The sequence below is a fragment of the Triticum aestivum genome, chromosome 6D (genome assembly GCF_018294505.1).
Source record: "Triticum aestivum cultivar Chinese Spring chromosome 6D, IWGSC CS RefSeq v2.1, whole genome shotgun sequence".
Classification (NCBI taxonomy): Eukaryota; Viridiplantae; Streptophyta; class Magnoliopsida; order Poales; family Poaceae; genus Triticum; species Triticum aestivum.
Window position 1 is genome coordinate 150,998,748 of NC_057811.1, and position 22,357 is coordinate 151,021,104.

The 22,357-nt window shown below is 45.3% G+C and overlaps 1 long non-coding RNA gene across 1 annotated transcript; it reads right to left on the bottom strand.

Annotated features, from left to right (window-relative positions):
- Positions 1–18,073: 18,073 nt before the first annotated feature.
- Positions 18,074–19,474, bottom strand: LOC123144222 (uncharacterized). Its single transcript, XR_006471338.1, has 3 exons — positions 19,340–19,474; positions 18,918–19,230; positions 18,074–18,459 (listed from the first exon to the last, which is right to left on the bottom strand). It is a non-coding gene; the product is annotated as an uncharacterized lncRNA (long non-coding RNA).
- Between the last annotated feature and the right edge of the window lie 2,883 nt (positions 19,475–22,357).

Consider the following 22,357-nt stretch of genomic DNA (forward strand, 5'->3'; position numbering starts at 1 on the left):
GCTCGTAGTAGCTCCTGGGTATTTGATACCGGTGCGGTTGCTCATATTTATAACTCAAAGCAGGAGCTGCGGAATAAGCGGAGACTGGCGAAGGACGAGGTGACGATGCGCGTCGGGAATGGTTCCAAGGTCGATGTGATCGCCGTCGGCACGCTACCTCTACATTTACCTACGGGACTAGTTTTAAACCTCAATAATTGTTATTTAGTGCCAGCTTTGAGCATGAACATTGTACCTGGATCTCGTTTAATGCGAGATGGCTACTCATTTAAATCCGAGGATAATGGTTGTTCTATTTATATGAGAGATATGTTTTATGGTCATGCCCCACTGGTCAATGGTTTATTCTTAATGAATCTCGAACATGATGTTACACATATTCATAGTGTGAATGCCAAGAAATGTAAGGTTGATAATGATAGTCCCACATACTTGTGGCACTGCCGCCTTGGTCACATTGGTGTCAAACGCATGAAGAAACTCCATGCAGATGGACTTTTGGAGTCTCTTGATTATGAATCATTTGACACGTGCGAACCATGCCTCATGGGCAAAATGACCAAGACTCCGTTCTCCGGAACAGTGGAGCGAGCAACCAACTTATTGGAAATCATACATACTGATGTGTGCGGTCCAATGAGCGTTGAGGCTCGCGGTGGCTATCGTTATGTTCTCACCCTCACTGATGACTTGAGTAGATATGGGTATGTCTACTTAATGAAACACAAGTCTGAGACCTTTGAAAAGTTCAAGGAATTTCAGAGTGAGGTTGAGAATCAACGTGACAGGAAAATAAAGTTCTTACGATCAGATCGTGGAGGGGAATATTTGAGTCACGAGTTTGGCACACACTTAAGGAAATGTTGAATTGTTTCACAACTCACGCCGCTTGGAACACCTCAGCGTAATGGTGTGTCCGAACGTCGTAATCGCACTCTATTGGATATGGTGCGATCTATGATGTCTCTTACCGATCTACCGCTATCATTCTGGGGTTATGCTTTAGAGACTGCCGCATTCACTTTAAATAGGGCTCCGTCGAAATCCGTTGAGACGACACCGTATGAATTATGGTTTGGAAAGAAACCTAAGCTGTCGTTTCTTAAAGTTTGGGGATGCGATGCTTATGTCACGAAACTTCAACCTGAAAAGCTCGAACCCAAGTCGAAGAAATGCGTCTTCATAGGATACCCTAAGGAAACCATTGGGTATACCTTCTACCTCAGATCCGAAGGCAAGATCTTCGTTGCCAAGAACGGGTCCTTTCTGGAGAAAGAGTTTCTCTCGAAAGAAGTAAGTGGGAGGAAAGTGGAACTTGATGAGATGACCCCTCTCGAACCAGAAAGTAGCGTAGCACAAGAAAATGTTTCTGTGGTGCCTGCACCGACTAGAGAGGAAGTTAATGATGACGATCATGATCAAGTTACCACTGAACTTCGTAGGTCCACAAGGACACGTTCCGCACCAGAGTGGTACGGCAACCCTGTCCTGGAAATCATGTTGTTGGACAACGGTGAACCTTCGAACTATGAAGAAGCAATGGCGGGTCCAGATTCCAACAAATGGCTTGAAGCCATGCAATCCGAGATAAGATCCATGTATGAAAACAAAGTATGGACTTTGACAGACTTGCCCGATGATCGGCGAGCGATAGAAAATAAATGGATTTTTAAGAAGAAGAAGACGGACGCGGATGGAAATGTTACCATCTATAAAGCTTGACTTGTCGCTAAGGGTTATCGACAAGTTCAAGGAGTTGACTACGATGAGACCTTCTCACCCGTAGCGAAGCTGAAGTCCGTCCGAATCATGTTAGCAATTGCCGCATTCTACGATTATGAAATATGGCAAATGGACATCAAAATGGCATTCCTTAACGGCTTCCTTAAGGAAGAATTGTATATGATGCAGCCGGAAGGTTTTGTCGATCCTAAGAATGCTGACAAAGTATGCAAGCTCCAGCGCTCAATCTATGGGCTGGTGCAGGCATCTCGGAGTTGGAACATTCGCTTTGATGAGATGATCAAAGCGTTTGGGTTTACGCAGACTTATGGAGAAGCCTGTGTTTACAAGAAAGTGAGTGGGAGCTCTGTAGCATTTCTCTTATTATATGTGGATGACATACTATTGATGGGAAATGATATAGAATTCTTGGAAAGTATAAAGGCCTACTTGAATAAGTGTTTTTCAATGAAGGACCTTGGAGAAGCTGCTTACATATTAGGCATCAAGATCTATAGAGATAGATCGAGACGCCTCGTAGGTCCTTCACAAAGCACATACCTTGACAAGATATTGAAGAAGTTCAATATGGATCAGTCCAAGAAGGGGTTCTTGCCTGTATTGCAAGGTGTGAGATTGAGCACGGCTCAATGCCCGACCACGGCAGAAGATAGAGAAAAGATGAGTGCCGTCCCCTATGCCTCGGCCATAGGGTCTATTATGTGTGCCATGCTGTGTACCAGACCTGATGTAAACCTTGCCGTAAGTTTGGTAGGAAGGTACCAAAGTAATCCCGGCATGGAACACTGGACAACGGTCAAGAACATCCTGAAGTACCTGAAAAGGACTAAGGATATGTTTCTCGTTTATGGAGGTGATGAAGAGCTCGTCGTAAAGGGTTACGTCGATGCTAGCTTCGACACAGATCTGGATGACTCTAAGTCACAAACCGGATACGTGTATATTTTGAATGGTGGGGCAGTCAGCTGGTGCAGTTGCAAGCAAAGCGTCGTGGCGGGATCTACATGTGAAGCGGAGTACATGGCAGCCTCGGAGGCAGCACATGAAGCAATCTGGATGAAGGAGTTCATTGCCGACCTAGGAGTTATTCCCAATGCATCGGGGCCGATGACTCTCTTCTGTGACAACACTGGAGCTATTGCCCTTGCCAAGGAGCCCAGGTTTCACAAGAAGACCAGGCACATCAAGCATCGCTTCAACTCCATTCGTGAAAATGTTCAAAATGGAGACATAGATATTTGTAAAGTGCATACGGATTTGAATGTCGCAGATCCGTTGACTAAACCTTTTCCACGAGCGAAACATGATCAACACCAGAACTCTATGGGTGTACGATTCATCACAATGTAACTACATTATTGACTCTAGTGCAAGTGGGATACTGTTGGAAATATGCCCTAGAGGCAATAATAAAATGGTTATTATTATATTTCCTTGTTCACGATAATTGTCTATTGTTCATGCTTTAATTGTGTTATCCGGAAATTGTAATACATGTGTGAATACATAGACCATAACATGTCCCTAGTGAGCCTCTAGTTGACTAGCTCGTTGATCAATAGATGGTTACGGTTTCCTGACCATGGACATTGGATGTCATTGATAACGGGATCACATCATTAGGAGAATGATGTGATGGACAAGACCCAATCCTAAGCATAGCACTAGATCGTGTAGTTCGTTTGCTAAAGCTTTTCTAATGTCAAGTATCATTTCCTTACACCATGAGATCGTGCAACTCCCGGATACCGTAGGAATTCTTTGGGTGTACCAAACGTCACAACGTAACTGGGTGGCTATAAAGGTGCACTACAGGTATCTCCGAAAGTGTCATTGGGTTGGCTCGGATCGAGACTGGGATTTGTCACTCCGTATGATGGAGAGGTATCTCTGGGCCCAGTCGGTATTGCATCATCATAATGAGCTCAATGTGACTAAGTAGTTAGTCACGGGATCATGCATTACGGAACGAGTAAAGTGACTTGCCGGTAACGAGATTGAACGAGGTATTGGGATACCGACGATCGAATCTCGGGTAAGTAAAGTACCGATTGACAAAGGGAATTGTATACGGGATTGCTTGAATCCTCGACATCGTGGTTCATCCGATGAGATCATCGTGGAACATGTGGGAGCCAACATGGGTATCCAGATCCCGCTGTTGGTTATTGGCTAGAGAGGTGTCTCGGTCATGTCTGCATGATTCCCGAACCCGTAGGGTCTACACACTTAAGGTTCGATGACGCTAGGGTTATAAGGAAGGTTTGTATGTGATTACCGAATGTTGTTCGGAGTCCCGGATGAGATCCCGGACGTCACGAGGAGTTCCGGAATGGTCCGGAGGTAAAGATTTATATATGGGAAGTCACCATACGGTCACCAGAAATATTCGGGGGTATACCGGTATTGTACCGGGACCACCAGAGGGGTTCCGGGGGTCCACCGGGAGGGTCCACCTGCCCCGGAGGGCCTTATGGGCTGTAGGTGGAAGGGAACCAGCCCTTAGTGGGCTGGGCGCCAACCCCCCTAGGTGTTGGAAATATGCCCTAGAGGCAATAATAAATGGTTATTATTATATTTCTTTGTTCATGGTAATTGTCTATTATTCATGCTATAATTGTATTGTCCGGAAATCGTAATACATGTGTGAATACATAGACCACAAAGTGTCCCTAGTAAGCCTCTAGTTGACTAGCTCGTTGATCAACAGATAGTCATGGTTTCCTGACTATGGACATTGGATGTCATTGATAACGGGATCACATCATTAGGAGAATGATGTGATGGACAAGACCCAATCCTAAGCATAGCATAAAAGATCGTGTAGTTTCGTTTGCTAGAGCTTTTCCAATGTCAAAATATCTTTTCCTTAGACCATGAGATCGTGCAACTCTTGGATACCGTAAGAGTGCTTTGGGTGTGCCAAACGTCACAACGTAACTGGGTGACTATAAAGGTGCACTACGGGTATCTCCGAAAGTGTCTGTTGGGTTGGCACGGATCGAGACTGGGATTTGTCACTCCGTGTGACGGAGAGGTATCTCTGGGCCCACTCGTTAATGCATCATCATAATGAGCTCAATGTGACTAAGGCGTTAGTCACGGGATCATGCATTGCGGTACGAGTAAAGAGACTTGCCGGTAACGAGATTGAACAAGGTATTGGGATACCGACGATCGAATCTCGGGCAAGTAACATACCGTTTGACAAAGGGAATTGCATACGGATTGATTGAATCCTCGACACCGTGGTTCATCCGATGAGATCATCGTGGAGCATGTGGGAGCCAACATGGGTATCCAGATCCCGCTGTTGGTTATTGACCGGAGAGGCGTCTCGGTCATGTCTGCATGTCTCCCGAACCCGTAGGGTCTACACACTTAAGGTTCGGTGACGCTAGGGTTGTAGAGATATATGTATGCGGAAACCCGAAAGTTGTTCGGAGTCCCAGATGAGATCTCGGACGTCACGAGAGGTTCCGGAATGGTCCGGAGGTGAATAATTATATATAGGAAGTCCAGTTTCGGCCACCGGGAAAGTTTCGGGGGTTACCGGTATTGTACCGGGACCACCGGAAGGGTCCCGGGAGTCCACCGGGTGGGGCCACCTATCCCGGAGGGCCCCGTGGGCTGAAAGTGGAAGGGAACCAGCCCATAGTGGGCTGGGGCGCCCCCCTTGGGCCTCCCCCCATGCGCCTAGGGTTGGGAACCCTAAGGGGGGGGGAGTTCCCCCTTGCCTTGGGGGGCAAGGCAACCCCTTCCCCCCTTGTGGCCGCCGCCCCCCCTTGAGATCCCATCTCTTGGGGCCGGCGCCCCCCCAGGGGGCCTATATAAAGGGGGGGAGGGAGGGCAGCACAAAACAGCCTTGGGCGCCTCCCTCCTCCCCTGCAACACCTCTCTCTCTCTCGTAGAAGCTTAGCAAAGCCCTGCCGAGACCCGCTACATCCACCACCACGCCGTCGTGCTGTTGGATCTCCATCAACCTCTCCTTCCCCTTGCTGGATCAAGAAGGAGGAGACGTCGCTGCACCGTACATGTGTTGAACGCGGAGGTGCCGTCCGTTCGGCACTCGGTCATCGGTGATTTGGATCACGGCGAGTACGACTCCGTCATCCACGTTCATTGGAACGCTTCCGCTCGCGATCTACAAGGGTATGTAGATGCACTCCTTTCCCCTCGTTGCTAGTATACTCCATAGATGCATCTTGGTGAGCGTAGGAAAATTTTAAATTATGCTACGATTTCCAACAGTGGCATCATGAGCCAGGCCTATGCGTAGTTACTATGCACGAGTAGAACACAAAGCAGTTGTGGGCGTTGAGTTTGCCAATTCTTCTTGCCGCTACTAGTCGTTTCTTGTTTCGGCGGCATTGTAGGATGAAGCGGCCCGGACCGACCTTACACGTACGCTTACGTGAGACAGGTTCCACCGACTGACATGCACTAGTTGCATAAGGTGGCTAGCGGGTGTCTGTCTCTCCTACTTTAGTCGGAACGGATTCGATGAAAAGGGTCCTTATGAAGGGTAAATAGAAATTGGCAAATCACGTTGTGGTCATACGTAGGTAAGAAAACGTTCTTGCTAGAAACCTACAAACCACGTAAAAAACTTGCAACAACAATTAGAGGACGTCTAACTTGTTTTTGCAGCAAGTGCTATGTGATGTGATATGGCCAGAAGATGTGATGAATGATATATGTGATGTATGAGATTGATCATATTCTTGTAATAGGAATCACGACTTGCATGTCGATGAGTATGACAACCGGCAGGAGCCATAGGAGTTGTCTTTATTATTTTGCATGACCTGCGTGTCATTGAATAACGCCATGTAAATTACTTTACTTTGTTGCTAAACAGGTTAGCCATAGAAGTAGAAGTAATCGTTGGCGTGACGACTTCATGAAGGCACAATGATGGAGATCATGATGATGGAGATCATGGTGTCATGCCGGTGACAAAGATGATCATGGTGCCCCGAAGATGGAGATCAAAGGAGCATGATGATATTGGCCATATCATGTCACTATTTGATTGCATGTGATGTTTATCATGTTTTTGCATCTTATTTGCTTAGAACGACGGTAGTAAGTAAGATGATCCCTTATGATAATTTCAAGAAAGTGTTCACCCTAACTGTGCACCGTTGCGAAGGTTCGTTGTTTCGAAGCACCACGTGATGATCGGGTGTGATAGATTCTAACATTCGAATACAACGGGTGTTGACGAGCCTAGCATGTACAGACATGGCCTCGGAACACACGCAATACACTTAGGTTGACTTGACGAGCCTAGCATGTACAGACATGGCCTCGGAACACGGAGGACCGAAAGGTCGAGCATGAGTCGTATAGAAGATATGATCAACATGGAGATGTTCACCGATCTTGACTAGTCCGTCTCACGTGATGATCGGACACGGCCTAGTTGACTCGGATCATGTTTCACTTAGATGACTAGAGGGATGTCTATCTGAGTGGGAGTTCATTAAATAATTTGATTAGATGAACTCAATTATCATGAACTTCGTCTAAAATCTTTACACTATGTCTTGTAGATCAAATGGCCAACGTTGTCCTCAATTTCTACGCATTCCTAGAGAAAACCAAGCTGAAAGATGATGGCAGCAATTATACGGACTGGGTCCGGAACCTGAGGCTCATCCTCATAGTAGCCAAGAAAGATTATATCTTAGAAGCACCGCTAGGTGAAGCACCAATCCCTGAGAACCAAGACGTTATGAACGCTTGGCAGCAGCGTGCTGATGATTACTCCCTCGTTCAGTGCGGCATGCTTTACAGCTTAGAACCGGGTCTCCAAAAGCGTTTTGAGAAACATGGAGCATATGAGATGTTCGAGGAGCTGAAACTGGTTTTTCAAGCTCATGCCCGGGTCGAGAGATATGAAGTCTCCGACAAGTTCTTCAGCTGTAAAATGGAGGAGAACAGTTCTGTTAGTGAGCACATACTCAGAATGTCTGGGTTGCACAACCGCTTGTCTCAGCTGGGAGTTAATCTCCCGGATGACGCGGTCATTGACAGAATCCTCCAGTCGCTTCCACCAAGCTACAAGAGCTTTGTGATGAACTACAATATGCAGGGGATGGAAAAGACCATTCCCGAGGTATATTCAATGCTGATATCAGTGGAAGGGGAGATCAGAAAAGAACATCAAGTGTTGATGGTGAATAAAACCACTAAGTTCAAGAAGGGCAAGGGTAAGAAGAACTTCAAGAAGGACGGCAAGGGAGTTGCCGCGCCCGGTAAACCAGTTACCGGGAAGAAGTCAAAAAATGGACCCAAGCCCGAGACTGAGTGCTTTTATTGCAAGGGAAGTGGTCACTGGAAGCGGAACTGCCCCAAATATTTAGCGGACAAGAAGAAGGCCGGCAACACCCAAGGTATATGTGATATACAAGTAATTGATGTGTACCTTACCAGTACTCGTAGTAGCTCCTGGGTATTTGATACCCGTGCGGTTGCTCATATTTGTAACTCAAAGCAGGAACTACGGAATAAACGGAGACTGGCAAAGGACAAGGTGACGATGCGCGTCGGGAATGGTTCCAAGGTCGATGTGATCACCGTTGGCACGCTACCTCTGCATCTACCCACGGGATTAGTTTTAAACCTCAATAATTGTTATTTAGTGCCAGCTTTGAGCATGAACATTGTATCTGGATCTCGTTTAATTCGAGATGGCTACCCATTTAAATCCGAGAATAATGGTTGTTCTATTTATTTGAGAGATATGTTTTATGGTCATGCCCCGCTGGTCAATGGTTTATTTTTGATGAATCTCGAACGTGATGTTACACATGTTCATAGTGTGAATACCAAAAGATGCAAAGTTGATAACGATAGTCCCACATACTTGTGGCACTGCCGCCTTGGTCACATTGGTGTCAAGCGCATGAAGAAGCTCCATGCAGATGGACTTTTGGAGTCTCTTGATTACGAATCATTTGACACGTGCAAACCATGCCTCATAGGTAAGATGACCAAGACTCCGTTCTCCGGAACAATGGAGCGAGCAACCAACTTATTGGAAATCATACATACCGATGTGTGCGGTCCAATGAGTGTTGAGGCTCGCGGAGGATATCGTTATGTTCTCACTCTCACTGATGACTTAAGTAGATATGGGTATGTCTACCTAATGAAACACAAGTCTGAAACCTTTGAAAAGTTCAAGGAATTTCAGAGTGAAGTCGAGAATCAACGTGACAGAAAAATAAAATTCTTACGATCAGATCGTGGTGGAGAATATTTAAGTCACGAATTTGGTACACACTTAAGGAAATGTGGAATAGTTTCACAACTCACGCCGCCTGGAACACCTCAGAGAAATGGTGTGTCCGAACGTCGTAATCGCACTCTATTGGATATGGTGCGATCTATGATGTCTCTTACCGATTTACCGCTCTCATTTTGGGGTTATGCTTTAGAGACTGACGCATTCACTTTAAATAGGGCACCGTCTAAATCCGTTGAGACGACACCGTATGAATTATGGTTTGGGAAGAAACCTAAGCTGTCGTTTCTAGAAGTTTGGGGATGCGATGCTTATGTCAAGAAACTTCAACCTGAAAAGCTCGAACCCAAATCGGAAAAATGCGTCTTCATAGGATACCCTAAGGAAACTATTGGGTATACCTTCTACCTCAGATCCGAAGGCAAGATCTTCGTTGCCAAGAACGGGTCCTTTCTAGAGAAGGAGTTTCTCTCGAAAGAATTGAGTGGGAGGAAAGTGGAACTTGATGAGGTGATAGTCACCCCTTCCGAACCGGAAAGTAGCGCAGCGCGGGAAAATGTTCCTGTGGTGCCTACACCGACTGGGGAGGAAGTTAATGATGATGATCATGAAACTTCAGATCAAGTTACTGAACTTCGTAGGTCCACAAGGACACGTTCCGCACCAGAGTGGTACGGCAACCCTGTCCTGGAAATCATGTTGTTAGACAACGGTGAACCTTCGAACTATGAAGAAGCGATGGCGGGCCCGGATTCCGACAAATGGCTAGAAGCCATGAAATCCGAGATAGAATCCATGTATGAAAACAAAGTATGGACTTTGACTGACTTGCCCGATGAGCGGCGAGCCATAGAAAACAAATGGATCTTTAAGAAGAAGACGGACGCAGATGGTAATGTGACCATCTACAAAGCTCGACTTGTTGCTAAGGGTTATCGGCAAGTTCAAGGGGTTGACTACAATGAGACTTTCTCACCCGTAGCGAAGCTGAAGTCCGTCCGAATCATGTTAGCAATTGCCGCATACTATGATTATGAGATATGGCAGATGGACGTCAAAACGGCATTCCTTAGCGGCTTCCTTAAGGAAGAGTTGTATATGATGCAGCCGGAAGGTTTTGTCGATCCCAAGAATGCTAACAAAGTATGCAAGCTCCAGCGCTCAATCTATGGGCTGGTGCAAGCATCTCGGAGTTGGAACATTCGCTTTGATGAGATGATCAAAGCGTTTGGGTTTACACAGACTTATGGAGAAGCCTGTGTTTACAAGAAAGTGAGTGGGAGCTCTGTAGAATTTCTCATATTATATGTGGATGACATACTATTGATGGGAAATGATATAGAATTCTTGGAAAGTATAAAGGCCTATTTGAATAAGTGTTTTTCAATGAAGGACCTTGGAGAAGCTGCTTATATATTAGGCATCAAAATCTATAGAGATAGATCGAGACGCCTCATTGGTCTTTCACAGAGTACATACCTTGACAAGATATTGAAGAAGTTCAATATGGATCAGTCCAAGAAGGGGTTCTTGCCTATATTGCAAGGTGTGCAGTTGAGCACGGCTCAATGCCCGACCACGGCAGAAGATATAGAAGAGATGAGTGTCATGCCCTATGCCTCGGCCATAGGGTCTATTATGTATGCCATGCTGTGTACCTGACCTGATGTAAACCTTGCCGTAAGTTTGGTAGGAAGGTACCAAAGTAATCCCGGCAAGGAACACTGGACAGCGGTCAAGAATATCCTGAAGTACCTGAAAAGGACTAAGGATATGTTTCTCGTTTATGGAGGTGACGAAGAGCTCGTCGTAAAGGGTTACGTCGACGCTAGCTTCGACACAGATCTGGATGACTCGAAGTCACAGACCGGATACGTGTATATTTTGAATAGAGGAGCAGTAAGCTAGTGCAGTTGCAAGCAAAGCGTCGTGGCGGGATCTACATGTGAAGCGGAGTACATGGCAGCCTCGGAGGCAGCACAGGAAGCAGTCTGGATGAAGGAGTTCATTACCGACCTAGGGGTGATTCCCAATGCGTCGGGCCCGATGACTCTCTTCTGTGACAACACTGGAGCTATTGCCCTTGCGAAGGAGCCCAGGTTTCACAGGAAGACCAGGCATATCAAGCGTCGCTTCAACTCCATTCGTGAAAGTGTTCAAAATGGAGACATAGATATTTGTAAAGTACACACGGACCTGAATGTAGCAGATCCGTTGACTAAACCTCTCCCTAGGGCAAAACATGATCAACACCAGGACACAATGGGTGTTCGATTCATCACAATGTAACTAGATTATTGACTCTAGTGCAAGTGGGAGACTGTTGGAAATATGCCCTAGAGGCAATAATAAATGGTTATTATTATATTTCTTTGTTCATGGTAATTGTCTATTATTCATGCTATAATTGTATTGTCCGGAAATCGTAATACATGTGTGAATACATAGACCACAAAGTGTCCCTAGTAAGCCTCTAGTTGACTAGCTCGTTGATCAACAGATAGTCATGGTTTCCTGACTATGGACATTGGATGTCATTGATAACGGGATCACATCATTAGGAGAATGATGTGATGGACAAGACCCAATCCTAAGCATAGCATAAAAGATCGTGTAGTTTCGTTTGCTAGAGCTTTTCCAATGTCAAAGTATCTTTTCCTTAGACCATGAGATCGTGCAACTCCCGGATACCGTAAGAGTGCTTTGGGTGTGCCAAACGTCACAACGTAACTGGGTGACTATAAAGGTGCACTACGGGTATCTCCGAAAGTGTCTGTTGGGTTGGCACGGATCGAGACTGGGATTTGTCACTCCGTGTGACGGAGAGATATCTCTGGGCCCACTCGGTAATGCATCATCATAATGAGCTCAATGTGACTAAGGCGTTAGTCACGGGATCATGCATTGCGGTACGAGTAAAGAGACTTGCCGGTAACGAGATTGAACAAGGTATTGGGATACCGACGATCGAATCTCGGGCAAGTAACATACCGTTTGACAAAGGGAATTGCATACGGATTGATTGAATCCTCGACACCGTGGTTCATCCGATGAGATCATCGTGGAGCATGTGGGAGCCAACATGGGTATCCAGATCCCGCTGTTGGTTATTGACCGGAGAGGCGTCTCGGTCATGTCTGCATGTCTCCCGAACCCGTAGGGTCTACACACTTAAGGTTCGGTGACGCTAGGGTTGTAGAGATATATGTATGCGGAAACCCGAAAGTTGTTCGGAGTCCCGGATGAGATCCCGGACGTCACGAGAGGTTCCGAAATGGTCCGGAGGTGAAGAATTATATATAGGAAGTCCAGTTTCAGCCACCGGGAAAGTTTCGGGGGTTACCGGTATTGTACCGGGACCACCGGAAGGGTCCCGGGAGTCCACCGGGTGGGGCCACCTATCCCGGAGGGCCCCGTGGGCTGAAAGTGGAAGGGAACCAGCCCATAGTGGGCTGGGGCGCCCCCCTTGGGCCTCCCCCCATGCGCCTAGGGTTGGGAACCCTAGGGGGGGAGTTCCCCCTTGCCTTGGGGGGCAAGGCAACCCCTTCCCCCCTTGTGGCCGCCGCCCCCCCTTGAGATCCCATCTCTTGGGGCCGGCGCCCCCCCAGGGGCCTATATAAAGGGGGGAGGGAGGGCAGCACACAACAGCCTTGGGCGCCTCCCTCCTCCCCTGCAACACCTCTCTCTCTCTCTCGTAGAAGCTTAGCAAAGCCCTGCCGAGACCCGCTACATCCACCACCACGCCGTCGTGCTGTTGGATCTCCATCAACCTCTCCTTCCCCTTGCTGGATCAAGAAGGAGGAGACGTCGCTGCACCGTACATGTGTTGAACGCGGAGGTGCCGTCCGTTCGGCACCCGGTCATCGGTGATTTGGATCACGGCGAGTACGACTCCGTCATCCACGTTCATTGGAACGCTTTCGCTCGCGATCTACAAGGGTATGTAGATGCACTCATTTCCCCTCGTTGCTAGTATACTCCATAGATGCATCTTGGTGAGCGTAGGAAAATTTTAAATTATGCTACGATTCCCAACACTAGGGCCCATGCGCCTAGGGTTTGGGGGAACCCTAATGGGGGGGGCGCCCCCTTGCTTGGGGGGCAAGCTCCCTCCCCCCTTGGCCGCCGCCCCCCTCTAGATCTCATCTAGAGGGGCCGGCCCCCTTCCCCCTTCTCCCTATAAATAGAGGGGTGAGGGGAGGGCTGCAGAACCACATCCAAGGCGCAGCCCCTCCCCTCCCCAACACCTCTCCTCCTCTGCGTGTGCTTGGCGAAGCCCTGCCGGAGAACTGTCACTCCACCACCACCACGCCGTCGTGCTGCTGTTGGAGCCTTCTTCCTCAACCTCTCCCTCCTCCTTACTGGATCAAGGCGTGGGAGACGTCACCGCTCCGTACGTGTGTTGAACGCGGAGGTGCCGTCTGTTCGGCGCTTGGACCATCGGTGATTTGGATCACGACGAGTACGACTCCATCAACCCCGTTCTCTTGAACGCTTCCGCTCGCGATCTACAAGGGTATGTAGATGCATTCCTCCCCTCTCGTTGCTAGTAAACTCCATAGATTGATCTTGGTGATGCGTAGAAAATTTTAATTTCTGCTACGATCCCCAACAGGGATTAACAATCCTAGGTACATTGCATGGTCATCCAGGCAACCGAGACATTGTAACAGGATCTTATGTTCCCACGATCATATGATTTGGCGCTACTATGGCCATGCCATCCTCGAGATGCATTTGCTTGGTGAATAAACCTTCGACGACAATTCTAAAAGGCACTTTAATGGGTGCCCCACGACGTGTGGCCCTATTATGACACATAACAGGGCGCATGGATGTTTGAAGTGGTGGATCCAGCCTAATGGGCCAGGGTGGTCCAATAGTGGAACTGTTCACATGCATTTATTTATTTTTGTTTTATTATATCTTTTTACTATTGTATATAGGCTACAGGGAAATCCAAAGGGTGGTTTATGACCACCTTGTCCATCCCATAGCTTAGGCATTAGGCGTTTGGTTCATGTTTGGTATCTTCAAGACTTGAGGTAGGGAGATGTTGATTCGACAAGTAGGGACAATAACACAAGGCGACTTTGGTTTGGGTGGTGCTCCTTGAGTACTAGGTCGCAAGCTCGATAGTGAAAACTCTGGATTGGACCTTGATTAGTCATACCTGAAAACAACGGAGGTGGTAACATTGTCTAGAAGATTGCTCAGACTTCCTCTCCTAGATGAAAACTCATGATTTGACCTCTTTGGTTGACTGTGGCAGCGAGAATGCTTCCAAGCAATTCCATTTCAGAACGTGCCACTTCGTAAAACCTTTCTCGTAGTATGGATGTTGCTGACGTGGTGGTTGATGTTGAGATTTGGCTACTACATCCCCGTTGATCACTTCTTTTAAAATAATTTAGTTGTATACATTTCCGATCTCTTGATAGGTATTATAAAGACTATGATCCGGGGCGAAGATAGGCCCAGGCTAGGGGTCTGGGGAGGGGAGTGGCAACGATGCAATAGGCCCATTTTGCACTTCTATGGGAAGTTTGACACCATTTTGCACTATCTGCTCTGGAAGGCTATGGGTCGGCGCAATCTTGGCTTCACCACTGATTATTGTACAGTAACTGACCCTAATATCAGTTTATTAAATGTAAGAAATTAAATACTCTCTTGAGATAGTCATACTACACTAAAGAGACATGGTTAATTACCAATGTCCATTGAGATGGTCACTGCTCACGAAAATAAAACTAAGGGACAGATAGTAGAATAGTAGCTCATATTATGTGTCGGGTAAATGTATTCCGGAAATTATTTGTCTATTTTTTAGATAGACAGAGATGTTCATACATATACACATACACTTACTTTCTATGAACACATGCACACACATCCTACCTTATGAGCATCTCCGTGAGATCGAGTAGGGCGCATCACCTTGCAATTGATGAAATCACCATAGATGCCTTCATAGTCGATGGGAACATCTCCTCCCACTGAACGCGCATTGTCGGAAAGCCTAAAATAAATTCAGGAAAATGCGAACAGCAATGCCAGGTTTAGGACATTATTTGTCTGTTATATGTCAAGCATCTAAAAATAAAACTGCATCTGATTCTCCGGCCAATACAGATGACAACTTCCATGTGCGGTTATGAGTCAAATTTAAAATACAACATTTGCATATGTATGATTGATTGCCTCCTATTTGACCTTAAATGTAAGAAGTTCACTAAATGTAAGAAATTAAATAGTGTGATGGCCATATACTAAAGAGACCGAGTTGACACATCATCTTGAGATTGACAAAATTTGCACATACATTTTCTTAGTCGATGAGAACGTCTTCTCTCATTGAATGCACATCGTCGAAAGATCTGAAATAAATCCAGAAAAATGCGACCACCAATGCCAAATTTTGGATGTCATTTGTCTGTTGTATGTCAAGCATCTGAAAACAAAACTGCATCTGATTCTCCAGCTAATACAGATGCTAACTTCCGTGTGCGGTTAAGAGTCAAACTTATAATACAGTACAACATTTGCATATGTATGATTGATTTCCTCCTATTTGACCTTAGATGATGCATTGCATCTACGAGCGCTCCATCTCCATCCATGTTTAAAGTAACGACCCCCTAAACAACTCGAGGGAGGAGACCTAATGATCCCTTGGATTGATTATGGTGTCAATCCAAACCTGTAGTGTTTCTGCAGTATATTACTTACAAGTGCCACTAACCAATAATCCACTCAGATTTAGTGTGTTGGCTCAGCGCACTCATGCTAAACAATAATTTGATTTTGTGACCACTAGGAAGAAAGAATGGTCCGCCGATCTCTTGGAGACTCACACGTGATCGATGAAAGGCAGTGCCTGCGCGTACGTGGGTACCTGTGGCTGACGAGTTAACAACTGACGGCTGCTTCAAAACAAATTTGACGGCTTTGACATCGTACCGTGATGTACCACCCGTACGGAGTACGGGGTATAATCAGGAGATTTGGATCCGGCGGGAAACGAAGATAATGACCTCAGGCTGACGTTACCACGCTTTATCTCTTCGTCACCGGCCAGTCAATCGCCGTTCCCTTTATATACCCGTCAGTGTGGCGCCCAGAGCTTGAAGTATGCTCAAGTTACAAACCATAAAAAATAGAGAGCTCAAATTATTTAATCAGCAGCGGCCTAATTACTATGCTGTACTCCCTCAAACATACATCGATTACAAACGTTGGTGTATTCTCTAAAAAAATTACTATCAAAAATATTTTTTGACTATTTATATTATCTAAGATGTTGCTTCAAACGCCTTTATTTTTTCTTTGAAAAAACACTTAGATTTATTAACCAAATCTAGCAGTACAAACAACATTGCAAAATAACTTTTTTTACATTGAAGTCCTGACCGTCCTCTTCCTCTCAAACGAACTAGACCTGAGAAAAGTTTGTAATCCAAACCAAATCCAGACCAATCCATACATGTACACCTGTACCAGTCAAACTAAACCAATCCAAACTATAAGTGCTATAATCCAAACCAAACTGAACTGCTCATGTTTTCAAACCAAACCAATCTAGCCCATTTCCTAGAATTGGTTTCTGTCCAAATTTTCAAACCATGGACATGCACACATGCGGACGTGGATAGCTCCTATGCATGAATACTAATTGCCATCAGTGAACACCGTGGCTGTTGATGCATGCATGAATACTAATTGCCATCACTGAACACCGTGGCTGTATGCAGCTTGCTGCAGTCGGCGAAGTAGCAGACACGCCGGCCAGCCTCGGGTGCATTGCTGCGTAGCACCCATGTAGGCGGGCAACAAGTTCCAACCCTGGCCTTGCAGGCTTGGTCACCGGCGGCGGCGTCTCACCTGCAGAGAGAGAGAGAGAGAGAGAGAGAGAGAGAGAGGGAGGGAGAGAGAGAGAGAGAGAGAGAGAGAGAGAGAGAAGGAGGTGGCCGGAGCTCCATCCAGCGGCAGCCCAGCGACCCCTAGCGGCGGCCGTCGCCCATCGAGGCTGCTAGTACGATTTGGTCGCTGCATTTGGTTTCAGACTATGGGTTGAAACTGTTTGAGACCAATTGTTTTCTGTCCAGACCAAACCAATCCAGCCCAAAAATAAGTGCAGCCCAGACCAAATTGAATTAAGGTAGTGTCTCAGTCTATTTTGTCCAATCCAATGACAGCCCAATAGGAAACCAAACTGAAACTATAGTTTGAATCCAAACTATTCCCAGGTCTAAACGAACCGATGGCAGCCCGCCGCATGCCGCTCCATCGCCTCAGTCAGCCTATGATTATTGAACGCTTAGGAGAAGTGATTAAGAACATGGTCATGTCGTTCCATCGCCCTAGATAGATAAGAAGTCATCACAACTAGAAGAGCCCCAGATCCAAGAGTCTGAGCTCCATTAATTCTCGCATCCTCACACGAGACACCTTGTACTTTCTCCTACAATACAACTAAGAAACTTAATAAAAAAAAGAGGAAGTAGCGGAAAATGCGAATGGAGGCCGAGCATCAGGTAGGCCGGTATCCTGGCCATTCACATGCGCTAGGGATGTGTGCCCTCCCGGTATTTCTGGTTCCTGCTCCCTCGTATCGCTGCACCATCGCGTGTATTGAGGGCAGGCCAGCTAGCACAGAGGTACAGAATCTAGGCATTTGAGTAGTTGTTCTCGGTCCATTCGACTCCACATCCTCTCCATACTGAGCATAGTACATCTCCAAGGGGCTCAGTTATCGCACACGTGGATTAACTGTGCCCAGCAGACACATAAATAACCAAATCATTAGGCCGCCTAAACAGCCGCTCACCAAGATGATGTTGTATTTGAGACTGTAAAACTAATTAACAGGATTAGGGGCAAATGCCAAGTTGCGCATAACAACAATGACCGAGTCAGGTCCATGCTCATTCCACGACATGGATGAACTCGAGCCAGCATCACTGAAATTTGTCTAATCACTGGCAATCTGACAGCCTTAACAGCCTAATTGAGATTTTTCTGAATGTTGCATAAACTAGTGGTTAAACAAAGCCGGCCTTGCAATACAGTAGCTGTAAAACTATTACCATGTTAATGAAAATGATTTGTACATTTAATGCATCGACATTAACACACAAATCTTCTGATCGTCCCACGTGCCATTTGCACAACAATCAGGTGCACGTCTGAACTTAATTAGGATTGGTAGGAGCAATCAACGAATTATCACACACGGGTTCAACAAATTGCCTTCATATCTCTTTTATGTTCCAATAGAACCAAATCATTTGCATTTTCTAAAAATAGAAAAAAAAACACCATTAGCCACGAAAACACCAAACACCATTAGCCATGAACAAACTTCCAGCTTGGTTATAAATAACCTAATTGATATTTCCAAAGTACTCTTTCTGTTTGGATCAACCTCACGCTTCACTGCTGCTACCCCCATCCCAAACCTGGAAAAAAGGAACGGTTTGCTCAACAAAGGTAGCCAAGCAGCAAAAGCAGAGATAGTACGTACTGAATTTTTTAGAAAAGCTATAGCGAGACATATAGAAAAATTATTGAACACTCCAAAATTGGAAACAGATGCCTACTAAACATTACTTGACATATCCTTGACGTAAAAGAAGTCACAAAAAATATTTTCGTTGTAAGCATAGATTCAGATTGCAATTAGGACTTAGTTATCGGCTAACTATTCATCCGAAGCAAACACCGTGAACCCTATTTTACAGAAACGGGTAGCACACCAAACCTCAATTAACTGGCCAAAAATTTCAGAAAACAACTACAGTTAACTAAGCACTGAAATTTACATTAGTCATGGATCAAACAATCTGCTGCAGTCATTGTATACAAGGGAAGTTTTCGTTTTCATGCATCGAACAAGGAGGGGGGAAATGAACAATACCTCCAGTCCAGCCGTTGGTAGCTTCAGATCACACCTGAATCCCGTCAAATTCAGGGGGAATCTAACGCTTTGCCTGGCGCCGCCCAGTTTCCTGGCACGTCAGATTTCCCCATTGGCGATGCGAAGAGACTCGATCGGCCTCATCACGACTAGAGGGCCAGTGTCCAGAACTGGCAGCCTACGGACGAGGAAAAGGAAAACCAAAACAATAAGAACAGGCTGTAGAGGAGAATTAGTGGAAAACACGTCACCTGCACTCTCCAGGCCGAGGGACTTCCATAGACTCCGGCGTGGTGAAGCAGGTGGACTGGATCTGAAAGAGGAAGCAGGCGGCGTGGTCAACCAAATCCAAATCCACAAAGTATGCCGGGGGATTAAGCATGTCAGGACATCAGGATGAAGGGGGGAAATAATATACATACCTGTCGGAGTCGACCCCAAACATCTTGCCGGAGAGCGACGGCGCCCCGTCGGCCTTGGGAGAGACAGGGGAGCGGAGAAGAAGAGTTGTTCCGTGGCTGGGGTAATTCCACGAGGTCAAGGATAACGGCAGGAGGAGGCACACGAGCAGGATATGGGCCAAACATGTACGCTGGGCCGATGTATTCCGGACCGTATATTGGATGCCTAGGCCGATAGCAGCCTGTCAAAAGCCTGGCGCATTTCAGATCCCAAAACTCATTGCACGGCCCAGATACCGGCCTACCTGGTGCTCGGCCTTCAAAACCCTGCACTCGGAAAGTAGTACTTATTTACAAAAGAAGAGCCCCAGGTTCCGTTAAGAAAGTAGTACTTATTTTACAAGACAGACATCTACATGTTATTTTCCAACATCCAACCAAAAAACCTTAAAAAATGGAAAATGATTTGTAGCACGTACAGACAGGGAACACAAATTTGCCGCCACCCTATTGCCAAGTGATTCAGAAACTAGTCCTTGTTCTTAATTACTTTATGTGTGCTTTAGCCCTTATTTGTTTAGATGGGGTCCGTACGCGCGACTTTTGGTAGCTTCACCCATCCCATCTCCCATGCCTTTTATTTTGACTCTCAATTTTGAATATTCTATATCTTTGAATGATAAGTCCAATTTAATTTTTGTTTTCAGATTCTTGTTGCTTGTGATGAGGTCTTTGAAATAAGACCATTTCAAAATACATTTTGACATGTATTTTAAAATTTTGCTAAGTTTCAACAACCAAAACTTAATATAAATGAGTGACAAAATCACTTAGGTTCAGAAACCAAAACTAAAAATCCAAATGATAAGTGCCACACGTGTGGCACGAATCACTCTGGCTCTAAAGTTTTTTACAACTAAAGTTGCCATTTGAAAAGAAAAACGAAACATAAAAAATAAACTGAAACTTATCATCCGAAAAGAAAGTTGTCGTGCTTGACAACTAAAGTTGCCATTCTCACGTCAATAAACTTGCCATAAAAAACGTTCGGAGTTGCCATGTGTTTTGTGCCACATGTGTGGCACTTAGCAGGGTCCAACTAACAAATGCGCAAGGAATCACCAAGTTTTACCAAGTTTCTTTTGCTTTTAAGACTTAGCAAATGAAATTGGCAGAACTTGGTGATTCCCCACATGTTTTTTAAATTTTGGTTTCTGAAATTTAGTGATCTTGTCACTCGTTTCTACTAAGTTTTGACAGTTGAAACTTATCAAATTTAAAAATGTGTCCAAACATATTCAAAGTTTGTCTTATTTCAAAGGCCTCGTCTTAAGCAACATGAATCTGGAAATAAAAACTAAATTGGACTTTTCATTGAAAAACTAAAAAAATCAAATTCTAAAGCCAAAAGAAAAATGCATCAGAAATGGGGTGAATGGCATATGCAAGTCTGACAAAAGCGCCAAAGCATGCATGGATGGACCCGCCCCACAGTAATCAATAGCCTAAGATTAAACAAGTTTATGAATCCTAAAGCAATTTGAGGGTTACATGCGTGAGTGCCCCTGTGAGTTTTGGTCCAAACTGTTGGATGTCATAGTTAGAAAATGTCTTCTACTTAAACATTATGTATCATTATGTCCTGCATTTCTTTCTTTTGTCAGACAACTCCCTTTTTCACCCCCACCTCTATTTTCCATTATACTGATTTTTCTCATATGTTTTTCTTAAAATTTAGCTCAACTAGCCGACGTAGTATTTGCTTGCAAAGTAAAATTAAGTTCTTTTGCAATAGGTAATTTAATTGGTAGGTAAAGTCTATTTTTGATAGGTAATCTCATTAACAAAAAATAAAATGCTAAAACACGTTGATTGTGTACTAAATATTTGCGCACCGGTTAGAATGCACTAAAAATTACCTAGTCTTAATCAAAACTATATTCAAACGTCATTTCTTTTGACTGGACAAAGTAGTTTTTTAGTCTTATGGTGGTAAAATTGAGATTAAAATTTGATATAAAACACGATGATTGCGTACAAAATATTTGTGCGTCTGTTACAACACATGAAGAACAATTACCTACTCTTAATCAAATATATTTGTACATTCGAACGCCATTTCCTCTGACTGGACGAAGTAGTTTCTTAGTCTTATGGTGGTACAATTCTGTATATATTTTGCCTATGTCGTCGCTGGGGTTGGAGAGGCATCCCTGTCGAACAAAAAAAAACTTGGATGATCCCTGCAAAAAAACAAAACTCTGCTGAAAAATATCATAACCAAGAAAATTAATTTGGCAAATCAACAAACCTAACAGCCCGAGAAAAAAGTCAGCAAACCTAACGAACCCACTCCACTATTAGTTCAGACGTGTCCGGTTCTAGTACTACACAAAACGAACCTTCACTAAAAGAACATTATCTACCGATTAGGTGCCTTAACGATTGGACCGTCGACTGGCTGCACAGTAAATACTGCTCATTCCGTTGATTAATGGCGGAAGATCAACTTGGCCCTGTCGATTAACCAAGTCGCCCCTTCTTCCAAACTTGGGGTTTCCAAGTATTTTCAACGCATTGGGTCAGGGTTGGAAACCAATTAAAAACGAGGGGAAACAACGAACAAGCAAATAAATAAGTGTCAACGGGGAGGAAACAGATTGCCCGAGTTGAGATTATTGCAAGAGAAGCTGGATCTTGCCGCCATGCTGTCGTCCAAGTCGTCTACAGGACGGCGAAGTAGCCAGGCAAATGGCACATGTGAAGGTTTGTGCCAATGTTGGGGCTGATGGTAAAGTCAAGCACGTCTAAAACAGCCCATCAATTCTTGCATTCAAATTTGACAAAAACTTTTGAGGAAGAACGATAAAAAAAATCACCTTTAGGACAAAAGGTCTAACATGTCGTGCGCGCTGGCGACGGTGGCCGCGGGTGTTGATGATTCATCCACCATATTCGGAGGGGGAGGGGGAGGGGGCGTCGTAGCAGTAGCAACGACCACTGCAGCAGCTGTCGGAGTTGTCTCCTTCGCCGGCGCCT